We start from the raw sequence: 24,278 nt of genomic DNA on the forward strand, positions 1-24,278 counted from the left end.
TATCTGGTGACATTGGCCTACAAACTTAGACTGAGGCTGGTGATATGATCCTCAGGCTGGTCTCAGCCATTGGCCCTTTCCCTTTGCTCTCTCTCTCTCCCTCTTCCCAACTGGCCCTCATCATGGCATCCAGCTTCCTCACAGCCATGCATATACCTCATGGGTCTTACTCAGTATCCTTTAACAGGGCTGCTGGTCCTATTTGTTGCCATTCCCTTAGGCCCATGGTCCTGCCTCAGCCCAAGTCTCAGCCTCTAATCATGTAGGCCTTGGCCCCATGCTCTGGCCTCTTTAGCGCCACTCCCAATCCACCAGTGTTTATAAAGTTTCCTAATTAAAACAAATCCACTGGGTGAGCAAAAAACAGCATTAACCAAAGCCTCTAATCCATTCAGGCACATTCACCAACAAGGACAGTCTGCCTTGTCCCTACTCAGAGCAGAAGCATTCCTGAGTCCTGTAGACAAGCTTATGTACTTCTCAGCCCCAGGGCTGGGATTCTTCATCGTCCAACCCGTAGTCTCACTTACCTTTAGCCCACTCCACCACAGGTGGGTGTTCATAGTCCTAGGTCAGTTGCTCCTCATTTAGCTGCTTCTGTACCAGCTTGCAGCCCTTAGCTTATTTCTGGCATGGGGCTCAGTCTCTGTGAAGCTGGTCCCTTGGCAGTTTATTGCCCACAGGAGCTGGCAGCCCTACTCTTCTAGCTTCTGCCCTCCCTGGACTGCTAACTTCTGTGTGCACCTTCCATTTCTCCCTTCCAGCCTCCACGATCTGAAACTTTTTCTCTGCTGGGTTTTGAGGGCTGACACCCTTGCCCTGCTCCAAAGCCATGTGCAAGCTGTCTGAGTCCTTGTCCCTTCTGGGCCACAAAAGTCCTGTTCTTAAAGAGGCTTCATGGGCTTCAGCCCTTTCTCAGTAACAGGAATAGGGTTCCCTTTTATAATGTCTGGTGCCAGTTTTCAAATATCATTTTTAAGTTTTTGTGAAATATTTCTTAGTGTGCCTTCATTAATGAGCTAGCTTCGCTATGGCATGTTGGTAAGCTAATTTAGGTATGTCTACTCTATGCTGCAGTCACAGTAAAGAGTAACCAAATGTTAAGTACTGCAACAGACAAAAATATTTTCTTTATTTGATTTTGTATGATCATATGTTTAAACACAGAAATGTGTTATCATTAACAAAAGCAATACTGCAGTATAACTATATGTGTAATTCTATTTTTACTGCAGGTATTCCAGCCAAGTACTAGTTTATTTAATGTACTTCAGGTATCATTGATTGCTTCTTGGTTTGTAGCAGTGCCAGAAGAAGATCTATTATATTCTTTATCTGCTGATACACTCCCCATTGATAAGACAGTGCCTGAATAGCTAATATATGTTTCCGGTCCCATAGTACCAGGAAGTAGCCTGTATCTTATTATGGTCTTTGGTGATATGGAAAGGCATCTCCTACTCTGTTTGGTTTCTCATGGTTGTCATTTGCAGTTTATATTTTCCAAGCAAACCATCATTTGATATGGAAGGTGACAAAAAAAACAGCATTACTGTTAAACAAATTCAATATCAATTATGAATATTATTCTCATTTTAGTTCCATTTGACTTTCAAGTCCATCAATAAAGATATAGAAAGAGACCAGTGACTTGCATCACTAAAGATGCTTTTTCTTTCTTATTTTATGACTAAGTTTGAATTTGAAGAACATTAGACAGTTAAACCAATAAGCAGATTACAATGCACAAGACTCAAAGGCTAATGGTGTTGATAATGGAATATAAAGCCTTTTATTTCTACATTTTGAGTAGGGCTGTGGAAGCAGTTAATACAAAGACTAAGTGAAAATAAGATGAAATCTGGATTCTTTTGCTTGGTTGAATATTGAAGAGTAGCTACATGCATTCAGAAAGATGAGATTATGCTATTTGCACAGTCCTTGTTACCACAGGCCTGCCACTACCAGATTCCTGTAACTTCCCTTTATCTTACCTTTGGATGACCTTAAGGAGGAATGATGGACTACTACTCCCTCCAGATCTCGGTGGCTATCTGGTTTCCTCTACCTTGTTCTTCCTCAGGCTTCTGATTCTTTAAGATCACCTGGCACAGGACACTACTTATAAACTACTGAAGAGTGTTTCAGGGAGATATGAATTCCCCAGTCCCCTATGCAATAATATGGTGGAAGCTAATAAAAGTATTCCTGCCTTTCCTGCAATGGCTGCTATAATGGCTTTTTATGGGAGATTTGCTGCATAATTCCTAATGCTGTTGCTAGGGCAGAAACCTGGGATTCCCTGAGTACGATGTGCTTGAAGAAAGAACCAATAATATACAGCATATGGTTGTCAAGGTAACATGTTCAGCCCTAGGAATTCTGGGGATGGTATTAGGGTCCCACAGTCCATACATGCAAAAAACAACACTCACAAAGAAAAACAACAAATACAGAATTATTCTGAAATGCTGGAATGGTAGTGACCACACCCCTGTGTTCCCATTTTTTCTGGATGGGTGTGGTTTTCCAGTTAAACTGTAACTCCCACAATGCACTGCAGCACGGGACTTCTCAACATGCTCTACACTTGCTCAGAAACAGATGAAATGTTGGTGTTTCCTGAGTGATGACATCTGGATAGAAATACTGACCCATGCAAGAATAAGGGAACAAGTATCTGAATGATAAATCTTATGAGGTACTCTAGTGACATTTCTAAATAGACAGTTCTCAAGTTTCTGTTTTCACAGCAAAATCAAAATTTTCTGTGAGAAAAAAATTAAATCCAATTTTCTAACCAGCTCTAGTTCAGAGAATTTCAATTATTAGGGCCATTAATCTGACCTCATTCAACAGCATTGCCTCCACTTAAAACTGATTACACCAGTAACTTATCTGTCATGCTCATTTTAAATATAAAGAACAAGTAAAATCAAGTCAATTTAGTAATTATCTTAAAAGCTTCTCTCTTTACTATTCATAATTGTTTTTATATGTTAACAAGGAAGAACAATGCAATCAATGAACTAATTACTTATTCCTTTCTTGTCTCCATTTCTGTAAAAAAAAATTAAAATGGACTAATCACTTTAAAATTCTTTTTTCTTTCCTGTTTTATATTTTAAATGTTAAAGAACATGAAACAATGAAATGAGTGATCTAATTATACTAACTACTCCTCCTCTCTGAGTGTAGTATGTGTCAGAACAAACAAGTCAACATGCTGATTATTGTATAAATGCAAGTCTTCCCATTCCCTCCCTATAGATTTAACTACTAAATGCTGAATGGAAGATACAATTTCTATAAGCTGATCTGATTCTTAGTTTAAATCTGATTCTTCTTCTGCACTGATCAGAAGTTTAAGCTCAAAATACATTACCAAGTGTAGTGAGCCCCAGCCTCTGAGAGTGGCCATGATACCTCAACTTCTGCCCTCCACTCTGGCTCATCTGGGGTACACTCCCTTCTTCCTCACCTGCTACGCCCTGATGTAATTATTCTTAGTGTGAAAGGGAGGCTGTCCCCAGGGTCCCAGAGTGAGTCCAGTCTTGCTTCCCCTTGCCCCTGGGACACTCAGTTGTGACCTTCCTAGCTTTATTGGCACAAGTCATCTTAGGTTATTCATGGCTTCTGTCCTCCCCTACAGCCATGTCCATTGGGTGGAAGGAAGTGGGCTGACAGTCTACAGTGAGAGTAACTGGCAGGCTAAAGCCAAGAGGGCTGAAGCCTGTACAAACTTGTGAATGGATCTAGAGCAGGGGCAGGCAAAGTCTGTCCCACAGTCCAGACTGGGCCCACAGTGGACTCCATTTCCCAGCAGCCCTTGCACATATCACTGTGGCCAGTTTCCATGGAGAACCCAGGAGTGGTGGTGCTGTGATGGCATTGGGACAGGGTTTCCATGGACACTGGCCGCAGCAGTGCTGACAGGGTTTGCAGCTGGGCAGGGAGCTGCTCTAGGGCTGGGGCTGGGATCTTGCAGTGGTGACAATTTGGTCCAGAGCTGGGGCAGAGCTGCAATCTGCTGCTTTCTTACCCTTGCTCTTGGCCCTCTTAGCTTGGGTCTTCCTCTATCTTGCTGTCAGGTCCTTGCCCTCTCATCTCGAGCCTGAACCTAGCTCTGTCAGGGCTCAGAATCTGCAGCACCTCCCAGGCACCCATCCATAGCCTCCTGTCTTCCCTTCCAGCCACTGTCCAGTCCTCTGGTGAAACTAAAACAAACAATGCCAGCCCAATGTCATAAAGAGGCCACTGTAGAAGCCTCTTTCTCAGCCCCTAGCCCGCTTGGAGCCCCTGGGATACCTGCTGTGGTCCACAGCTTCCACCCCTTGCCTGCCTGCACTGGCAGAAGCTGTCCTCCACGCAGAGTTCAGTTTAGTCTCTAAAATTCCACTCTACCCTACTTTCTGTCTGAAGTGATTGAAAAAACCCCCATTCACTACTAGATTTCTACAAAAGAGTTAATAGAGGAGAAGTATTACTATGAAAATGGTAAAAAAATATTATAGGATGTCAATATAAAAGTAATTTTAGCATGGTGGCTCACTGGTAGTATAGAGTAAATCTTAGGCCGGGGAGGGCAAAATATATCCTGTGGGCTAGATCCAACCCACCAAGTGCCTGGATCCTGTCTGTGGCTGCCCCCAAAGCACTCTGCATCTGGCCAAGCTGCAACTGCTCCCACAGGGGCAACCTGCACTGCACTCCCACCCACCAGCCCTGGCTCTGGCCAGTGCATGCAGTTCCTGGCAGGGCTGATCCCAGTGCTGCTCTACTCCCCTTGCCTCTAGCAGGAGCCACTTGGTTGAAGCTTCTTGCCCACCCAGAGAGATATAGCAAGGGCAGGAGCAGGAGCAAGAGGAGGAGCTGCTGATAAAGACAAAGGGAGCAGAACAGCACCTGGCGAGCTGCAACTACACTGGGAACAGCCCCATTGGAAGCTGTATGCATTGGCCAGGGCCAAGGCCAGCAGGATTGTTCTGCAACCCTCACCACCACCAGTGGCTCCTTCTCTTGCTTTTACCCCTGCTATGCTATTCAAGGTAGAGCAGGTAGAAGGCAGCCAGGAGCTGGAGCCAGAGCCCCACATGCCAGGGCAGGAGCCACCTGGATGAAGCTTCCCCCACTTTACCTGCCTAGAGTGGGGGGGGGGGGATGGAGGGGGAGGTGTAGATGTGTTGGGGAGGGGGAGCTGGGACGGCAGATGCAACACAGCTTTCCCAAATAATGTGGTCCATGACTGCCCATGTAGTGCTCCACTTGGGGCTGAGCCCTGCCTGGGGCAGCTTGTACCATGATCCTGCCCATTCCTGGCAGCCTGGCTCCAGTTCTGGCTCTGGCCAGCATGCAGCTTTTGGAGGGGCTGTTTCCAGTGTAGCTGCAGCTTGGCAGCTCCTGCAGGAGGTGAGGAGAGCAGAGCAGCACCCAGCCAGCTGTAACCGCACTGGGAACAGCCTCGCACCACCTTGGCGAGCTCTGCTGCATGTGCCTCCTGCCTCCCCTAGGTGCTGACCCTGGAGGAGCTCATCAAAACTCCCTATGTACCCCTTGGGCCCAAATAATTGCCCACCCCTGTCTTAGGCCATGTATAGACATTCAGTCTCCTGGGAGAGTTGCTGCTGTCTTGGGAGAGTTTACAGGTGTTCAGGATTTTTCTCCCAGAGCAAAAATGGCCACTTTGAGAGAAAATAACCTGGGAACAACCTTGATTAAAATCATTCTTGGGAGAATTTCTTTTAGTGTGATCATTACTTGAGAATCAAGGACCTCCCTGGTGGAAGAGATTTTCAAATATGATCTGATAGTTTGTGAAAAATATTTGGCTATGGTCTTTACACAATCAGTTTCAGAGTTCAGTGGGCCAGTGGCTGTTGAAATGTAAACCAATAGTTCATGGACAAACAGCAGTGGCAAAATCACATCTTTTTTCCCCCTTGCCCACTGAAGTCCATGGAAAGTCTCTTATAGATGCTGTCTGAATTACCCCTTCATTAACAATGTGGTAGGAAGATAGAATATTGGAAATTTTCAGGGAGCTATTAGTAGAACAAGAAAGTACAACAGACTATAGACAGAAGGTTATGAAGAAATTCTTTAAACTGCTACATGATGTACGTTTTTAAGTAGACCATGCAATTAGCTTCACCTAATTAGTTTCAAATAAAGTTTTATGTTGAACACATTTTGAATCTGTTTTGACTCACATGATTGCATTGCATGATTTCAGGAACCAGATCACTTTCTATTTCCTGATTTGTATGTGCAGTTAGGCTAATCCTATTGGATGTAGTTGGGTAGCCTCCCCAACATAATAAAGACAGAAAGAATAAAAGTAATGGGGATCTATTTAAAAAACTTTAAGACTGATTTAACACTGGATACAAACCATATAATTTGTTACATACTTCATGCCTCTTTGCCATTATTGGTGCAGTCATTACATCCCCACACAAATGCACTCCAAACCTCTCAAGGGCTGTTCACAAGGACAGAGAAGGGCCTGTTCTGCCCATATATCCATTTCTGTTTGGCATTTTTATATAAATTGCACCAAAAGTGGCATCACATGGCTTTCTCAAATTCTGTGAAGTCAGCCATTTTCCTCTTGGTATATGATGCGCATACTTCTCTTTTCCGAGGTGAAATGCTTTTCTAAATAGGAATAATTGTAAAATGATCCTGACTGAGGAATATAGCCCACAGAAGTGGTTAAAGTCTGCTCTTCTCAGCATGAAGTTAATTCATATAATCTTTTACATTGAAGGAAGAATAATGCATACAGATATCAACTAGAATCCTAATCCTTTAAAAACATGAATCTAGCATTTATAAGAACAATGTCCAATCACTCTAATTTCATAAGTATACTTTTGATTTCATTGCAATCATATTACTACAGACAGAGGATGATTGACACTAACATTTGTCAGTAGTTCAGGTTAAAGAGAATTCTTTCATATCTGCTTCCTATCTTTGTTTTTGTTTTTTTTTTTTGATAAATACAAGGAATGGATAGGTGAGAAAATGTGCAGGGAAATGGGGGCCAACCTTTTTGAAAAGCATTCCAGAAGTTAAGTCCTGCCCTCTCTCCAAGTGCTCAGCTAATCCCTACCACCCAGGGTTGTACCTGATGGAAGTGGTGCCCTGGGGCACTGGAACAGAGGCAGGGTAAACAGAGCCACAGACTACAGAGATTGGAGGTTGGGGAGGACGCTGCTGTGAGAAGAACCATTGCTGCCCAGACCAGGTTAACCTTTTCCTGGCCCCTCATGGGCTGCAGTTTTATATGGTGAGCAAGAATCCAAAGCTCTTAATTCAAAGTTGGCAGTAGATCTAGGGAAGGTTTAACCTGGGTCTTTGTGATATTTGACCCCTTTTCTTACAACAGCATCATATCCTTGCTCTTCTCCACATGGCTGGAGACTTGAACTCACTATTACATTCCAGTTCTTCCCTTTACGGAGTGCCCAGGGCTTTTATGCCACTCACAGCACTTACCCATGTTACTTGTGGCAAGTGTGCTGTGGGGTTGTCACTCCTGGTGTAGGGAAAAGTGTTAAAGAAGATAAAATTCACTTTGTATTCAGAATGTTTTCAAATGTGGAAAGGAAAACAAATTTACCTTTGACCTTTACTCCTGGCAGCCAGCTGAAATGTAGATGAAGCAAAAAACCAAAGACAGACTCCTTTGGCTGCTTGTAGATGCGATGAGGGTTTAATTCAGTTTAGTTCTCCCTAAATTGAAACAATGGGTTTTTTTAAAAACCCACTGTTTCAATTTAGGGAGAACTAAACTGAACTAAACCCCTTTGGTGTGTACACAAGGATGGGGGCCTGATCCTTAAGGCTTACCTGCATCTCCCATGGCAGGGGAAAGAGGGGGTGAGCTGCCAGTGGCTGAGTGGTCCCTGAGCTGTGGGGACCCTCCGTGGCAGCGGTGGCGCCCCCAGGCAGCACCTGTCAGCTGGCACCTGTCAGCACTGAGTCCAGGTGGTTCCAGTGGGCGCCGCAGCCACAGAGGGAAGCACCAGCTCCTCCCACCACAGCCATGGAGAGAAGCACCGGGCCCCTGCACAGCTCAGGCAGGCTCCGGGAGAAAAAGAAAATCAGGCTCCTTGCTGCTCATTTTTTTTTTTCTTCAGTAGAGTCTGCCTGCAGAAGCTGCTGCTGGGGCACACAACCCCCGAGCTGCATGGGGCCGTGTGCTTTCCCCTGCAACTGCGACACCCCCCAGGCCTGCCCGGCCCAGGTACCAGTGGGCAGGTGCTGCCTGGGGGGTGCCACCGCCACAGAGGTAAGCGCTGGGGTCTCCCGCAGCTCAGGGACTATGCAATCTGGTGGCAGCTCGCCCTCCAGCCCTCCACTGTATAAGTGGCAGGTAAGCTCCAGCACCCCTGCACCGTATCTGCCACCTTCCCAATGCGTGGAACTGCCTGGGAATGGCTGACTTTCTCACTGGAGCAGAGCGGCAAGGTGGCAGGAGGGCGGCTGGGTATGCTGGCAGTGGGAAAAGGCAATGGGGATGGTGCACGGGGCGCTGGAGACCTGCCAAACCTCAGCTTCCTTGAACACATCGGCTTCCAGAGCCCTGTGCACTTTTGCACTTTGTTAGGTAGCAAACTAAAAAAAAAAAATCTCAGAGATGTTTTATCTTGCTACATTACAAAGTCATTTAAAGTGGAATACACCACAGTCTGCGCAAATGGCAACACCATTAAAGCAGTGCAAAAGAGCATTTAAGCCACTTTAAAGGCCAATTTTGTGATGTATACAAATGCCCTTTATGTTTAGCTCTAAATGTTGTAATACTGATCACTAAACAATGGGACTATCTAAAAAAGACCGGTTTGTTACTGGACACTTAACACTCTGGACTGCTGCACTTTACATCTGAACACAACGCAAAAATATACTAGCCACCAAAGTCCAATTCTAATAAGCTAACCCATTCCATATTCAACTTCTCATGGAACATATATTCACTATCTGGGCTGAGACTGACAATATTTGAAATGTTTCCAAATTTAACAGGTTTAGCAACGTTAAAAAAATGTGTTTCAGACACTGAACATACATAGAACCCCTCTTGTGCACCCTCTGTCTTTCAAAACTGCCATGGCAGCAGACAGCAGCATATTCTCCATGCAGGTGACATTACAAGGTGCTATGATAATCTGTGACTCCACTCTTCCCTAACCCTAGGTCACAGGTGGGGGGGAAGCAGATTAGACTATTAATACCACACTACAGCCCTTGTTTCTTGGAGCTGCTGCTTCACTTCTTTCCCTCTGCCTCCCCATGGGAACAGAGAGCAGGGTAGCTCATAGATTCATAGATTGTAAGGCCAGAAGGGACATTGGAAGACCATTGGGTCCAGCCTCCTGCACCAAGCAGCAAAGATACCTGGGTGTCAGGTGACCCCAGCACGGTGACTGTCTAGTCTCGTCTTGAAGATTTCCAGGGTAGGTGACTGCACCACCTCTGGAGGGAGCTTATTCCACAGTCTGGATACCCTGACTGAGAAGAAGTTTTTCCTAAAAGTTTTTCATGTCAGTGGGCAGTCTCCTGCCACTTCACCTCTACTGTCCCAGAGCACTCCCCTCCTGCTAGACCCAGAAGTCCAAAAGTGGAGAGGTATATAGGAAGTTGAACTTCCAGTAGGTGCCCAGGGATCTGCCTGGCTCTGGCAGCAGTGGGGAACTGTGGCAGTATACCCACCCCTGGCAGCAGTGGTGGGGGAGCTGGTGATCTGCTGAGCTCTGCAGCACTAAGAGAGAAGAGGAGAAGCAGTTGGAAAGTGCCCACTTATAGTCTGCTTCATTCCTCTCCCTCTTCCCTTGCTGGGCAGGGCACTGTGGGATGTTGGAGGGTTCAAACATCTTGTGTCATGTTCCATACACCAAATAGACCTCATTCAAACAGGTACTATTTGGAGGGCTTCAAAAAGGTGCATACATTTGTATGCCTTGTCCTCTGAAGCACATTAAGGGCTTCAAAGGTGACATCTGTTTTCTCTTTCTACATCTTCACTGTTTCACTCCTTGTGCAAAAGAGGTATATTCACTGCTGTTCTCTATTGTCAAGCAAAGCTTCCAGTGACTTTTATTTCTCCCCACCTCACTTGAAGTACTGTGGAACCAATCTCATCAAGGACTCTATTCTGTCCCATGAATTGTTGGCAAAAGTACCAGCCAGGCACTGATTACAGACTATTACTGGTAATGGTGTGAGAAACAACATATCTTGACTTGAAGCTCCCAGGTTTAATTAGTACTTCTAATGTTCAGTCTGCATGTGTAAAATAAAGGAAATTATATCAAAATAATTGAAACACAATAAATATGGAGTTTGAAGATGTAATTTTAGCCACTGATTACAACTATACTTGAATTGAGTTTGCAAATATTTTGCACCAACAGAATACCAAGGAAAGCTTCTCATTTATTTATGATGTCACGAATGTTCTCAAACTGATTGAGATTGTGCACAGACATGCTATCATTTTGTCACTAAGGGGCAGACAGAGAGAAATGAAACAAAAACCATTTTCATAGCTTCAGAATTGAAGGTGTATTTAGCAAGACTTTTAGTTCTAATATAGTATCATTACACTTTCTTAATGAGTTAGATATCTACAATAAATCATTCTGTTCAGAATATGCCTGCATGTTTTGAAATTGTTATAATCCAACAGACTTTGTGGTAATTACACTGTAAATCTGAGTTCAAATAGTCTTATTTAAGTAGTAGTGGTTTATTAAGGTGTACTTTATTGGCAAACATTTATTATTTTTGTAACGTTACTGATTAATCTGAAGAATTAATGACTTGCATGAAATGAAGACTAAAAAGAGGCATTAACAACAAATCTCATGACCAAATTAGTTCTTAAACCTCTGTCGTGTAAAGCCCAGCCAGAGATAAAACTGCAAATTATGCAGTGTTTTAAAAGTGGCTATTTGAAAGCTTTATTAAAATAAGTAAAAATATTGATTTAAAAAATGCCATATAAATTCATCTTGATGGAAAACCCCTAGATTAAGGGTGAAGGTCCCAGAATCACAAACTAGAATCTTACTTTAAAAAATTAAACAGCCATACATGAAGCACTGGGAAATTGACTGGATTATCTAAATGTCATTAATGATCTACAACCCTTTGGGACATTTATTTCAGGTGGTAGCATTTGGTTGACAAATGCTGTGGCAGGACAAAGCATGGCAGGATATTTGAAGTATAATTATTACCAACTTGTATTGCCCTTTTGTCTTATGTCAAGTGCCAGGGACTTACCATCATACAATCTGGCTTTCCTTCTCATACTCAAAAAGGATATTTTGAACAAATTACACATAAAGATCAAACCAGATCATTTTATTTAGGCTATATCCTAAGCAATTCCTAAAATGTGTTTAAATATATTCATGGTTCCAATCCCACACATGTCATTTTCCATTCCTGCTTTCCCCACCTCTCTCCACCTTTTTTTTTATTTAACAAAAGCCTAGACATGCTATCAAAATACATCGTTTAACCTCTTGGTGCTACTGATTTGCTGGTGGTGCATGATGAGCAGGCCATCTGTGATTTAAACCAAGCAAAGAGGATGGAGCTAAATGTGGTGGCAGATGACAGAACAAGAAGCAATGGTCTCAAGTTGCATCAAGGAAAGTTTAGTTTGCACATTAGGAAAAACTCTCTCATTTGGAAGGTGACAAAGCACTGGAGTGGGTTACCTGGAGAAGTGATGGAATCTCTAACCTTGGAGGTTTTTAAGGCCTGGCTCAACAAAGCCCTGGCTACAATGATCTAGTTGGGAATGGTTGTTGTCACGGTGTGGGTTGCCAGGGCTGGCCATGATGCTCCTAGGGCTCCATGATCACGCCTGCTCCACCATGCAGGCACCTTCTAATCTTGCCTGCCACATCTTGTTGGTTGAAATAATAAATTGGGAGGCTGCTCACGAGTTTGTATGGTCATGGTCCTGCTGAACCCCACTAGATCCTGGACCTTGGATCCCTTGACAGCTCTCACTCAAAGTCAGTGCCTCTCAAAACACCCTAAGCCTTATGGGCTAGATGCATGTCTCCAAAACCGCCCCTTTACCACACCCCATGCCTCAATGTATTTAGACATTGTCTCTTGTGATGAGACCCTCATCAAGTTCGGCCTCTTGTTGTCACTGGACTCTTAGCCTCGATAACTGTGCTCTCTGGCACTGGGGTCTCCTTATCCCGTATCACTGTGCCGTCTGGTGCTGGGCTGTCCGCAGCCCTGTTGCTGCATGCTCTGGTGCTGGGGCTCTACAGAGTAGTGCGCCCCAATGAGGCCTCCTCTACCCCAATAACCTCAGCCCAGTCCACCAGATTAAACAACAACATAAATAGGAGACCCTGGGCTACAACCTAACAATAATGATAACAGTGACACTGGAGGCTACACTCTGCACCTTTAAGAGGGTCAGTTTCTCCCTCAGCAATGTGTGCCTTCTACCCTCATGTACTTTAGAAGGTCCTAGAGTCCATTAGTCTCACCAGCAGCAGAACAGGCAGCCAAGCATCTCTGCAGGGCTTTTCTGCATGAACTCCTTTTCCCCTGGTGGCTGCCAGAGCAGTAACTGCCTCCAGTCCCAGCCCTGGGCTTATATGTACCCAGGGCCCTGCCTTCTTCTGGTCAGCTGGCTGGGTACCAATGCTAGATAGTTCCCTCATTAGCCTGCTGCCACTGCAACCTGTGCCTGTGGCCTTTCTGCTCATCTCCTAGGGCTGTCTTTCTAGGCAGTTTCTGCCCTTAAAGTAGCAGGCACACCTTAGTGCCCTGCGACAGTCCTGCTTTAATCAGAAGGTTGGACTAGATGACCTCCTGAGGTACCTTCCAACCCTAATTTTCTATGACTCTAAATAAAAAATACAAAACTGTATTTAATAGATTACCCACCAAACCATCCAATCAACCAACAAACACACAAAAAACTGGAGGCACCCTAGCCATATATTTCCCTAGGTCAAGATAACTCTGGTATCCCTGTGGTTACAGTGTGATATCCTGTTGAAAGCAATTAAAATGAAGCTTGCATTTCCTTGTCTGTTGCTATTTTTTAATTCCTCCCCCTTGTGACTTAGGATGAAAGTAAAGTGAACTAAAAGGAGTCAGAGTGGTTGCTCAGGGATAATTGTCCATCTCCCATATATGTCTTTAACAAGAAGTTAAAGCCAAACTCAGACTGTGAAGAATAAAAGAGCTAAATTGCTCTAATGGAGATTTCTCTCATCATGGGTTCATTTTGGAGAGAGGGGGAGCAGTGGGAGGGGGGAGGATGGAAAGGGGGAAGGGAAAGAGGGGGATGGGGGAGGGGAGCCCATGCTCTTAAGGGTTCCATGAAACTGGGAAGCAGCCCTGCAGATAAGAGCACCAGGCTGAGTGACCCAGAGACATTCAGCTATGGGTAAGCTGCCTAACTGCCTCTATTATTTTTCTTTGTTGTAGCCCAGGGGCTTAGTATTTATGTTGTAGTTTAAACCAGTGGTTTGTGGATAAGGCTATGGGGAGTTGGAGACCTCATTAGCACCTGCAGAGGTGCAGCTACAGAGCCCAGAGAGCCCAGCACCTCAGGGGCACAGCTACCAAGGGCAAGGGGCCCAGAGATTAGAGTAAGATTTATAAAAGCTAGTGCCTCAAAGCCAGGCCCAACACAGTGAGTTGCAGATAGCTTAGCTACATTAAAAAGGGGTGGAAGCCAAGTTGGCTGAGACCCTACCAGAGGGAACAGTATGCATATAACACCTGTGAGGCATGGGGCATGCTAAAGGAGTGGTATAGAGCCATGCAAGTATCCCCAAAGGCAGATGCTCCTCACCTCCAGGTGTTTGAGAGCAAAGACCAGATCTTGGAAGCCCTGGGGTCACCTCCCTTTTGAGAACCCAAAGACACATTAAGGTGTGGCAAGAAAGTGAAGGGCAGTCTGTTCCCAGAAGAAAATTCAAGTAAAAAAGGACTTTGGGGTGCCTCCAGGCATTCTTGAATGCCTCTGGGAATGGCACCCTGTTACAGAAACACAAACAATTGGAATGGAATTGCTGGCCTATTCTGTTTCCCATGCACATAGGATACTTCTAAACAAAACCTGAGGAAGGAAAATCTATCATCAATGTTAACCCTGTTTCTCCAACAAGGATTTTGGATACAATCCAAAATCTATCATGCTAAGATATTTATCTTTTAAATTAACCAAACTTTATTTGACTGTTCAAATACCCAACCCTACTCACGACAAACACCAAGGCTTATTTTCAAGAAAGGGTACTTTGGGCCTGAAATCTTGTCTAAATCTTTCCCAACTATGAAATTGGTCCCATCAGGGGCTTAACTAGCCTCTTTGGCAGCCTGGGCAGAAATGCTGTCAAGTAGTAGACAGCAGGGAGTGGGGTACAGGACCCCCTATCTGCACTCCCCTCTCTGCTCCAGTGCTCCCATACCCACCTGTTCCACCCTCCCCAGTGCCTTGAGTGCCTGCCTGTAAGCCCCTCCTTTCCCTAGTGCCAGCCAGGGTCCTCTGCTCCAGCATCCCCACCACCCCCAGGGCTCCCAGCCTTCATTTCCACTCCAAACCTATCTCTGCATCCCCCTACCAGGCAATCCCAGCTTGGAGAGCAGGAAAATATCCTGCTCTGAACTAACCAGTGGCTGGGGGAGAGCTCAGCTTCACTGGCTGTTGGGAATGCCCCTCAACCCATACAGCCAGTTGCAGGAGGAGGAGGGAGGGTCCAGAAATACTGTATGTCCCAGAGGTCCCCAGGGCCAATATGAGTGACTGGGTGGGATGCTTTTGTGTCCCCTCTAAATTGACACCTAAAGACTTGCGTATCACTTGCTCTACCTTTGTTATCTACTAGGCCCAATAAAAGATATCACCTACAGAAATCCTATTTCCAAGGAGGTAACTTCCTCAAGAACTAATTCTAAAGAGAACAACAGAGTAAACTCTCTTACTGCTTGCGACAGCTGCTGTAAAGATTCATCAACACAACAAGTATAATACTGACATGGATCACATCTGCTAAGAGATAGCCTTTTAAATTATATCTGGTGATCCTGCCATAACAGTAAGAGGAAATGACAAAAATGTAAAAAATAATGTATTTCTGTTGTTTGTAAGTTAGTGGGACATTAATTCTGGAGACTAATTTCACAGTGTATTCACATTTATACCTACAGGTTGGGGAACTCCCTTCTTGTCACTACAGAGGCAGAAAAGGATCTTGGAGTCATCACTGACTCCAAGATGAATATGGGCCGGCAGCGTGGAGATGCAGTCAGGAAGGCCTTGTCATGCATCCACAGATGCATCTCAAGCAGGTCCAGGGAGGTGATCCTCCCCCTCTGTGCAGCACTGGTCAGGCCGCAGCTGGAGTACTGCATCCAGTTCTGGGCGCTGCACTTCAAGAGGGATGTGGACAACATGGAGAGGGTCCAGAGGAGGGCCACTCGCATTATCAGGGGGCAGCAGGGCAGGCCCTGTGAGGAGAGGCTACGGGACATGAACCTGTTCAGCCTCCACAAGAGAAGGCTGAGGGGGGATCTAGTGCCCTGTTACAAACTAGTCAGGGGGGACCAGCAGGCACTGGGGAAGTCCCTGTTCCCCCGAGCATTTCCAGGAGTGACCTGGAATAACGGTCACAAGCTGGCAGAGGGTAGGTTTAGGCTAGATATCAGGAGGCGCTACTTCACGGTCAGGGCGGGTAGGATCTGGAACCTACCTCCAAGGGAAGTGGTGCTGGCTTCTACCCTGGGGGTCTTGAAGAGGAAGCTAGATGTACACCTTGCTGGGGTTGTTTGACCCCAGTACTCTTTCCTGCCATGGCAGGGGGTCGGACTAGATGATCTACTCAGGTCCCTTCCGACCCTAGAAACTATAAAACTATGAAACTGTGAAACATTTAACTGGACTGGATTGTGACAGATGAACATTTTGGTCACTTCTGTCCTGTTTTGAGGGTACTTTTGCTCAAATTAGGAAGTACAGAGAAGAGTGGGATAGGCTTAACTGAAATAAATTACATGTAAATTTGGCCTACAAAGTCTTTTTTAATTTGCACTTATTTGTGTCCTGGATGTAATTTCCTATAAAAAATATGAAAGGATTATTACTGCTGATTAAGGAGAGCCTGGTCTTGCAGATAAAACTCAGTGGGTTGCAGAAAGGGTATAAAAATTACTTAAAGTAAGCTGCATGATCACAGATTGGATCCTGGGAACCTCTGTACGTGCCCTAGGTGACTGAAGAGAAGAGGGGAGTAAGATCTAATAAAAAGAGGCAGAGATGGAGGGCCTGCCTAAGTGAAAAATGCCGTAGAATGCAAATAAATGGGCAATCTTAATTCTGACATTTCCCAACTTTGGAATGCTTTATTTTGCAACTTTAATAATACTCTTTTAATAGATGACCTTTGGGGGCAATCTCAACATAACTTTGACTTGGTGTAGAATATGCAGATACAAAACTCTTTTCCAGATCTGGAAGATGGCCTTAGTTTTAAGGAAAATAATTTCAGTTTGGTTCACTCAAAAGTCATGGAAAGAGATAGGATCAAAGGTCTGAAAAGAAAGGAGGTAAAAATAGGACTAATGGGGTGCATCCAGATGAGTGCACATGTGCCTGTTGCCCTGCCTCAAACCCCTTTGGGGCGTGGCAACAGGCATGTGTGGGAACAACAAATTGTTGTTTTATTAGACCCCTGGATATTCAGGGGTCTAAATAAAACCGCTCCACAATAAAGCAGAGCAAGACATGGTTCAAGACCATGCCTGGAGCCAGTCCTCCAAAAGAGATGCTCTGGTTTTGGCCAGAGGGTCTCACTGGTGTTCCTGCTGCCCCTGGTGTTGTCCAAGTTAAGTTGGGGTGGGGTTCATGGGTGTTGGGGGGGTGAGGGGTGGCCGGGGGATGTGGGGGGATGTCCCTGGGGCTGCGGGGGGGGGTGAGGACCTGGCCCAGACCCCTGCTAGTTGCTGGTCTGGCTTTGCATCAGAGCAGGTCACACAGCTCTAGGAAGCGCACACAGGAGCTGTGCCTCCTGGAACCCTGTGACCCACTGCAGTGCAAAGCTGGACTGGCAAGCCACATGGGGCTGGGCCAGGTCCTCACCCCCCCGCAGGCATAGGGGGCAGAGGTGGAAGCCAGCCCTGGGGCCCAACCCATGCTGACAGGAGCCAGAATGGCATGTAGTTCCCGTGTGCCATGCCTGGTCCTACTGCCCGGCCGGGCCCTTCCTGTAGCTGCAGGACCTGGCCCAGCATACAGGAGCTGCGTGGAGCCAAAGGAACATGAGCTGCTTGGGGCCAGCAGGACACAGCTCAGCTCTGCACTGTCCCCATGTGCCGGGCTGGGCCGGGGAGCACGAGCCGAGCTGGGCCGGAGAGTGCAGAGCCGAGCTGCATCCTGCTGGCCCCAGGCGGCTCATGTTCCCCGGCCCAGTCCAGCCCGCGGGGCTGCACATAGCTGAACTAGGTCCTGCTGGTCTTGGGGCTGCTCATGCTGCCCGGCTGCCAGGCAATTTATTTATACTACCAGGGATTTATTTTTATAACCCTGTTTAGAATTTATTTTTTCATGATGGTAGAGACACTGGTAGGCTTCCAATTTGCTTTAACATTGTAAATATACCAATAAAGCATTACCCACCTTATCACTGTTTCTCTCTGTCGATATGTATGTGTGTGTGTGCGTGCGTGCGTGCGTGCGTGCGTGTATAGAGTGGTTTTTTGTTTTAAATGTGGAAGAACATAGATTTTGGGGTATTTTAAAAAATGGATTTGGGATGCTGCTGCAGCAGCCCAGCTGGCACAAGGGGCAGTGCCCCCAGGTATCTATTGGCTGGGCCCTAGAAGCTCAGAGAGCGAGTAGCCCTGAGCTGCTTGCCAGGGCAGCTTTTTATACTGCTGAGGACAGCACAGGTGCTGGGCCCCAGGCTCTAGCTCTACCTGGCTACAGATCCAGGAGGAGCCAGGCAGGGTTATTTTGCCCCAAGTGGCACAATTTGCTACACATCAAAGTGCATGTCTGAGCACGTGTGTTGAGGCAAAAAGCCCTGGCTCAAATTTGCACTGCTTCTATTTGAGCTGCTGCAAGCGCCTGTGCTTGCATGTGTGGACGTGCCCATGGTGTGTGCTACCAAGTACTTCTTGTGGGGACTTTTAAACTTCCATTGACACCCTGTGGAAGATGAGTGTGTTGAACATGTCACGGGAAGCATGAAGAACCTTGCGATATCAAGCATAAATTGATTTCTCAACATGCCTAAATAAAGAATTAAGAGGTGGCCTAAGGAGCACTAGAGATGGACTTCAGAAGGAGTCACTTGAAAGACATGTTCTCAGGATTGTTTATGTCTTGCTATTCTAATATAGTTCAGTATAACATTAATCCAGTAATACAGCATGTCTAGCTGAGCAGCTAACAATGCTTCTTTGTTACTCTAAACATTAAAGTGTCACAGGATCAACAAGAACATTGGATCGGATCCTCTTTTGTATCCCAATGTCTTTCTGACCTAGAGTGGATGCAAGCATGATGGCATACATTTTACTTTATGTACCTTTGTACAAGACACAGCATCCACCTGCCCCTGAAAGATAAAATTGTAGAAACAAGTTTTAAACAATTTGATGTAATTGTGTTACAATGATATTACATAGCTTCAGTTTTTGAAGTGCATCCTAACTTTAATCCTTATTTATTCATGGAGGGGTAGGGAGGAAACCAGCTCTTTAATAGCAAAAAACAGGGTACTTAACTTTATCCATGTGCTTGATGGACTGATGTATCAGTCCTGGAGAACTCAGCCTTTTTCTGGATTCAGCTCTGAGTAACTATACAAGCTGTAAGGTACTGGATAATCAGGGCCATTATCTTTAAAGGTGATTAGGATTTTTGATCGCTATTTCTAAAGCACCACAGGTGTGTTTGGCACTTAATAGATGCCGAAAGAACTACGCTAATTAAACTTTGCCAGCACTTGCAATAGAAACTTGCTTAAAAAATATGTAGATACTACAATGTGCAGTATTTTGAAAACTTGACATCCCGGATGCTCTTACTATGAGAATAATTAAATTTCCCTCTAGATTATATTCCCACAATTCTTGCAGTGGATCTAAGGTACAACCTGTAACCTGGAAGCATTTGGTCCTGTAGATCTAGTGAACTGAGATTATTAGTTTATGAATCTGAGTTGTAGAACACTTATTTTCAGATGTGATCTCTACAAGTAAAAAGAAACCCTATAGTAGCAGGAGTACGATATAACTTTAATAAAAGAGGCAATGTTTTTTTTTATGATATCTTTTGTTGGACTGACTATAGTTGGGAGAGAAGTTTGATGTGTGTAGGATCTGTGGATTCATATTGTGGTCACTTGTGATGGCAGTGGAAATGTGCTGACAGGTTTTGCAGCATTTATTATTAAGGCAGGATTGTGTCATATTTGGTGTCTGTTGATCAGGAGGGAGGAGTATGCTTTTGCCAACTTTTGCGGCCTAAATGCCAGGAACAGGCTTTATCTTTTTTTAATATAGGCTGTAATCGTCTGATGATCCTTCTTATAGGTTCTAGTCTGGATGGTACATGTCAACAAGGTGTGTTTAGTCAGTGGCCCTATATGATGGGTCCAACCAAAGATATTACAAAAAGACCTTTGCCTCTTATACATTTCTTGGACCATCAAAGCTACAACACTCTAACCCTACTACAATATTAATAGGGATTTTTTGATTGACTCTATGGGCTATTGCATCAAATTGTAACTACTAACTGTACCAATGAGCCCCTTATAGATATTTGTGAAAAAGAATATTTAAAAGAATATGAATAATCTTCATTTCCTTAGGTGGCTTGGCAGATAATTCAGGAACATGTATTATATTAGTAGTTTAAAATTAGTATGATCTCTTTATATAGTTCCACTCAACACTGCTGTTCTGAGGTTTAGATTCTTTTTTGTTTTATAGAATGTAGTAAAATAAACAAATTGTTACTGTAAATTATCAATGCCTATAGACTTTTTTACAACTTTTGTAACATTAAGATGCGGAGGGCATACAATGAGATTCAGGTTTGAAACACAGATAGCTTTGAGAAGAAACTACTCATCTTTAGTTGACCAAAAATGAAAATCTATCCAGATAGAGAAGATGACATTCATCATTTAATTGCTTTTTTCATGTGTGGCCCATGTTGCTTCACACAGAACTAGATGATGTACTTCCTGTTCCCACTGATGACATTGAAAACAATTAGAGGATTTATGCAAGCCACTGGTTACCAGCAGAGCTCAAAATCTAGCTTTCAGCCTCTACATTCATTTTTATAGTTGCATTTATAAGGTAGTAATAATTACCTGACTCATGCATTTAGATGTTTAGTTCATTAATGGCTGTAAAATTACTTTGAGATCCTTGAGCTGAAGATGGTTTAATTCAAAACATTACTGACTTGTATGAACACAGAAAAGGTCGTAAAAAGATTTTGTTATTAAAACTGAATTATTCTTATAGTAACATCGAATTCTTCTTAAGACTCAGTTGAAACGTAAAAGAGGGGAGTGATATGTTATGCATCAAATACCACCACAGGTAGGGGCAATCTTGAGGATAGCACTGCCAGGCCTTGGGTCTGCGCAGAAGTAGTTAGGGATCTTCTGGAACGGCTGGATGTTTTTAAATCTGCAGGCCCTGGTGCCCTCCACCCATGGCTGTTGAGGGAGCTGGCGGGGGTCATTGTTGTGCCCTTGGCTTGGCTGTACGAGCAATCGTGGTCCACGGGCCAGGTGCCCAGAGATTGGAAACTAGCTATTGTGGTCCCTATTTATAAGAAAGGGAGAAAGGAGGACCCAGGAAACTACAGGACCATAAGCTTCACATTGGTCTTGGGGAAAATCCTTGAAAAAATTATCAAGGATCACATCTGTGAGGGACCAGCAGAGGATATCATACCCAGGGGAAATCAAAATGGGTTCATCAAAGGCAAGTCCTGCCAGACCAACCTGATGGCCTTTTATGACCAGGTAACTAAATCCCTGGATGATGGTGTCGCCATGGACATAGTCTTTCTGGACTTTAAGAAGGCCTTTGACACTGTCTCACATCCCATCCTCATTAATAAATTGAGCGACTGTGGCATTGATGCTTACACAGTTGGATGAGTCAAAAATTGGCTGATGGGGTGTACTCAGAGAGTGGTGGTGGATGGGTCGTACTCAACCTGGCAGGATGTGATCAGTGGGGTCCCCCAGGACTCAGTCCTGGGACCTACACTGTTCAACATCTTCATCAGCAACTTGGACGAGGGGGTGTAAAACACATTGTCCAAGTTTGCTGATGACACCAAAATGTGGGGAGAGGTAGGCACGCTCAAAGGGAGAGAGAGGCTGCAATTAGATTTAGACAGGCTACAGAAGTGGGCGGATGGTAATAAGATGGGCTTCAAATATAGATAAATGCAGGGTGCTGAGAAGGAATCCACAGCAGGCTTCAAGATGAACATGAACCGCATGCCAGACCGCAGCCAGCAAAGCCAACCGCACCTTGTCGTGCATCCAAAGATGAATCTCAATCCAGTCCAGAGAGGTGATACTCCCCCTCTATGCGACATTGGTCTGGCCTCAATTGGAGGCACCACACTTTAAGAGGGATGTGGCCTGCCTTGAGAGGGTTCACAGGAGGGCCACCCGCTTGGCTGGAGGGCAACAGGACAGGCCCTATGAGGAGAGGCTGAGGGACCTGAACCTGTTCAGCCTCATCAAGTGGAGGCTGAGGGGGGGATTTGATGGCTGCCTACAAACTCATTAGGGTAGATCAGCAGGAAATAGGAAGGGTCCTATTCCCCCCCAGCAGTACCTGGGATGATGACGAACAATGGGCAGAAGCTGCTGGAGAATAGGTTCAGGTTAGAGATTAGGAGGCACTATTTCACTGTTATGGTAGCTAGGATCTGGAACCAACTTCCTAGGGAAATGGTCCTCGCTCCTACCTTGGGTAAATTAAAAAATGAATGGACGAATGATGTTGGATGAACACCTGTCTGGGGTTGTGTGATTCCAGCGAGTGGTCCAACCAGTGGCAGGGTTAGACTAAATGATCTATTCAGGTCCCTTCTGACCCCTAACTACTGTGAAACTATGAAAATCATCCTGGGTTTAAAGAAAAGAATTAAAACAATTCATGAACTCTGTATATTAGCTTACAGCTGTATAATATTCTAGATCTAACTCTTCTAATCAATAGATTCTCTTTCTGTTTAGAGGTGTTCTTTAACAAGACCATCCAGATCATAGCACATTGAAAGCCAAGGTTGGGTGCATATCAAGGAAACACAACTAAAAATCAAATTTTAAAAGATAATTATGAACCTGAAGAGTTACAGTAAAAGTTCTGTTACCTGGTATTTTACAAGCCATCCATCTCCACTAACCGGCATGCCGGCTTGTAAAATAAAGTGAAACTGGAAGTGCCTACCAGTTTCTCTAAGCCCCCATTGCTCGGGCCAAAGCAGCCTGCGCTGCCAAGCCTCCTCGGCCTGGGGGCATAACAGGGTGTGTGGGGCTGTGCAGGACCCTTCTCTCTGTCTCATGGGGCCCTGCGTGTCCCGCAGGGGGGAGGGAGGGGATGCCATGGGAGGGGCAGAGGGATGCCTCAGATGTGATGTGAGAAGCAGCAGCCGGGGCTGCTCAATTAACCAGCATATTTTGTTATCTGGCATCCCCCGTTCCCAGGGGATGCCACATAACAAAGATTTTACTGTAATTATGCTCCTAACTGGATTTTTGAAAGAAACTTGACATGTTAAAACCCATTTAAAATTCTTAATTGCAGAAACAGCTTTAAAAATCTGGGTTCTGGGCAAAGGATTTTCTGCAAGTGGTTCCATATAGGCAAGCCTCAAATGGAGTGTCACTATCCACAAACTTAGGGATATGCCCATTCCAAATCTTTGGTAGAACTAGGGACTCCTAGACTCAGAATCAGTCAGATAGGGACATCAACCTTCTACCTCACAAAGATAGAGTCAGTCAAGACCCAGCTCTGGTATGAGATGCACGGGTATAAGCCTGTTGTGCCCCTGCGAGCTCAGGCCTCAGGAGACGCCAGCCCCAATCCAAGAATGAGCCAGGAGGTAAACGGGGCCTGTGGTGGGTGGGCACTAGCCAGTGGGGCAGCTGAGTGGATCCAAGGATGGCAATTCCCCACCCCTGATTTAGCCCAGCCCCTAGGGAGCCACACAATCAGAGCTGCATGAACAGAATGCACAAACAGGCCTGGACCTGGTGCATGAGTTAGCATGGTAGGTCACACAGGAGGGTGAGTAGGAGGGGCACAAGGCTCTAGGCAGTGAGTCTGAAGAGAAAGGTCAGTGCAAGAGTAGCCCATACTACTGCCTGTGTAATGATGGTGATGACATGATGAACCCCAAAGATCCCCACCCCTGTGGCTAGAGCCCCCTCCTCTGGTACCACTGAGGCCTCTACCTAGACAGAGCCAATGGCTCCAGCCTCCACCCAGATGGAGTCCCCATCTCTCAGCTGCCTGGAACATATGCAGGCATCTGGGATCAGGAGCAAGGACACCTCTCCTTGTGGGGTGTGCTCCACATTAGACTCCCTGGAGTACCAGATAGCAGAGCTCCAGGCCATGGTGCAGAGGCTGCATAATGTCAGGGATGGCGAAAAGGTGATTGATGCCTTCCACCAGGCTCTTCACGTGAAGAATCAGGAGGGAGGAATGAGGAAGACTAGCAGGGCAAGGGCGCACGAGAGAAATCCCTGTGAAGCTAGGGGTTGTCTGGACAAAGGTTGTCTCCAGCCCCAAGGCACCCTGCACCAAGGTCATCATCCCCCTGGAACTTCACAACAGATTTGAACTCCTCACACCACCAGTAGAGCTGACTGAGCCACCTGCTCCAGTACTAGAGGATGTAAGGCAACTTGCAACCACCGCAAGGACAAAACACAGAGTGATCATTGTGGGTGACTTTTGAGAGGGATGGAGAGAGCGATCTGCCACCCCAACTCCCTGGCCTGTGAGGTCTGCTGCCTCCCAGGGGCCTGTATCTGGGATATAACTCAGATGATCCCAAACCTTGTCCACCCACTCCAGTCACTTCCCCATGCTCCTCATCTATATGTGGGCACAAATGACATGGCTTGGAGCAATCTGAGCCGGGTTATGAGTGACTACAGGGCTCTGGGGACAGGGTTCAAGGGATTGGGAGCACAGGTAGTTTT

Source organism: Crocodylus siamensis, chromosome 1 (assembly GCF_052110815.1).
Source record: "Crocodylus siamensis isolate JL-2025a chromosome 1, ASM5211081v1, whole genome shotgun sequence".
In the NCBI taxonomy this organism is placed as follows: Eukaryota; Metazoa; Chordata; order Crocodylia; family Crocodylidae; genus Crocodylus; species Crocodylus siamensis.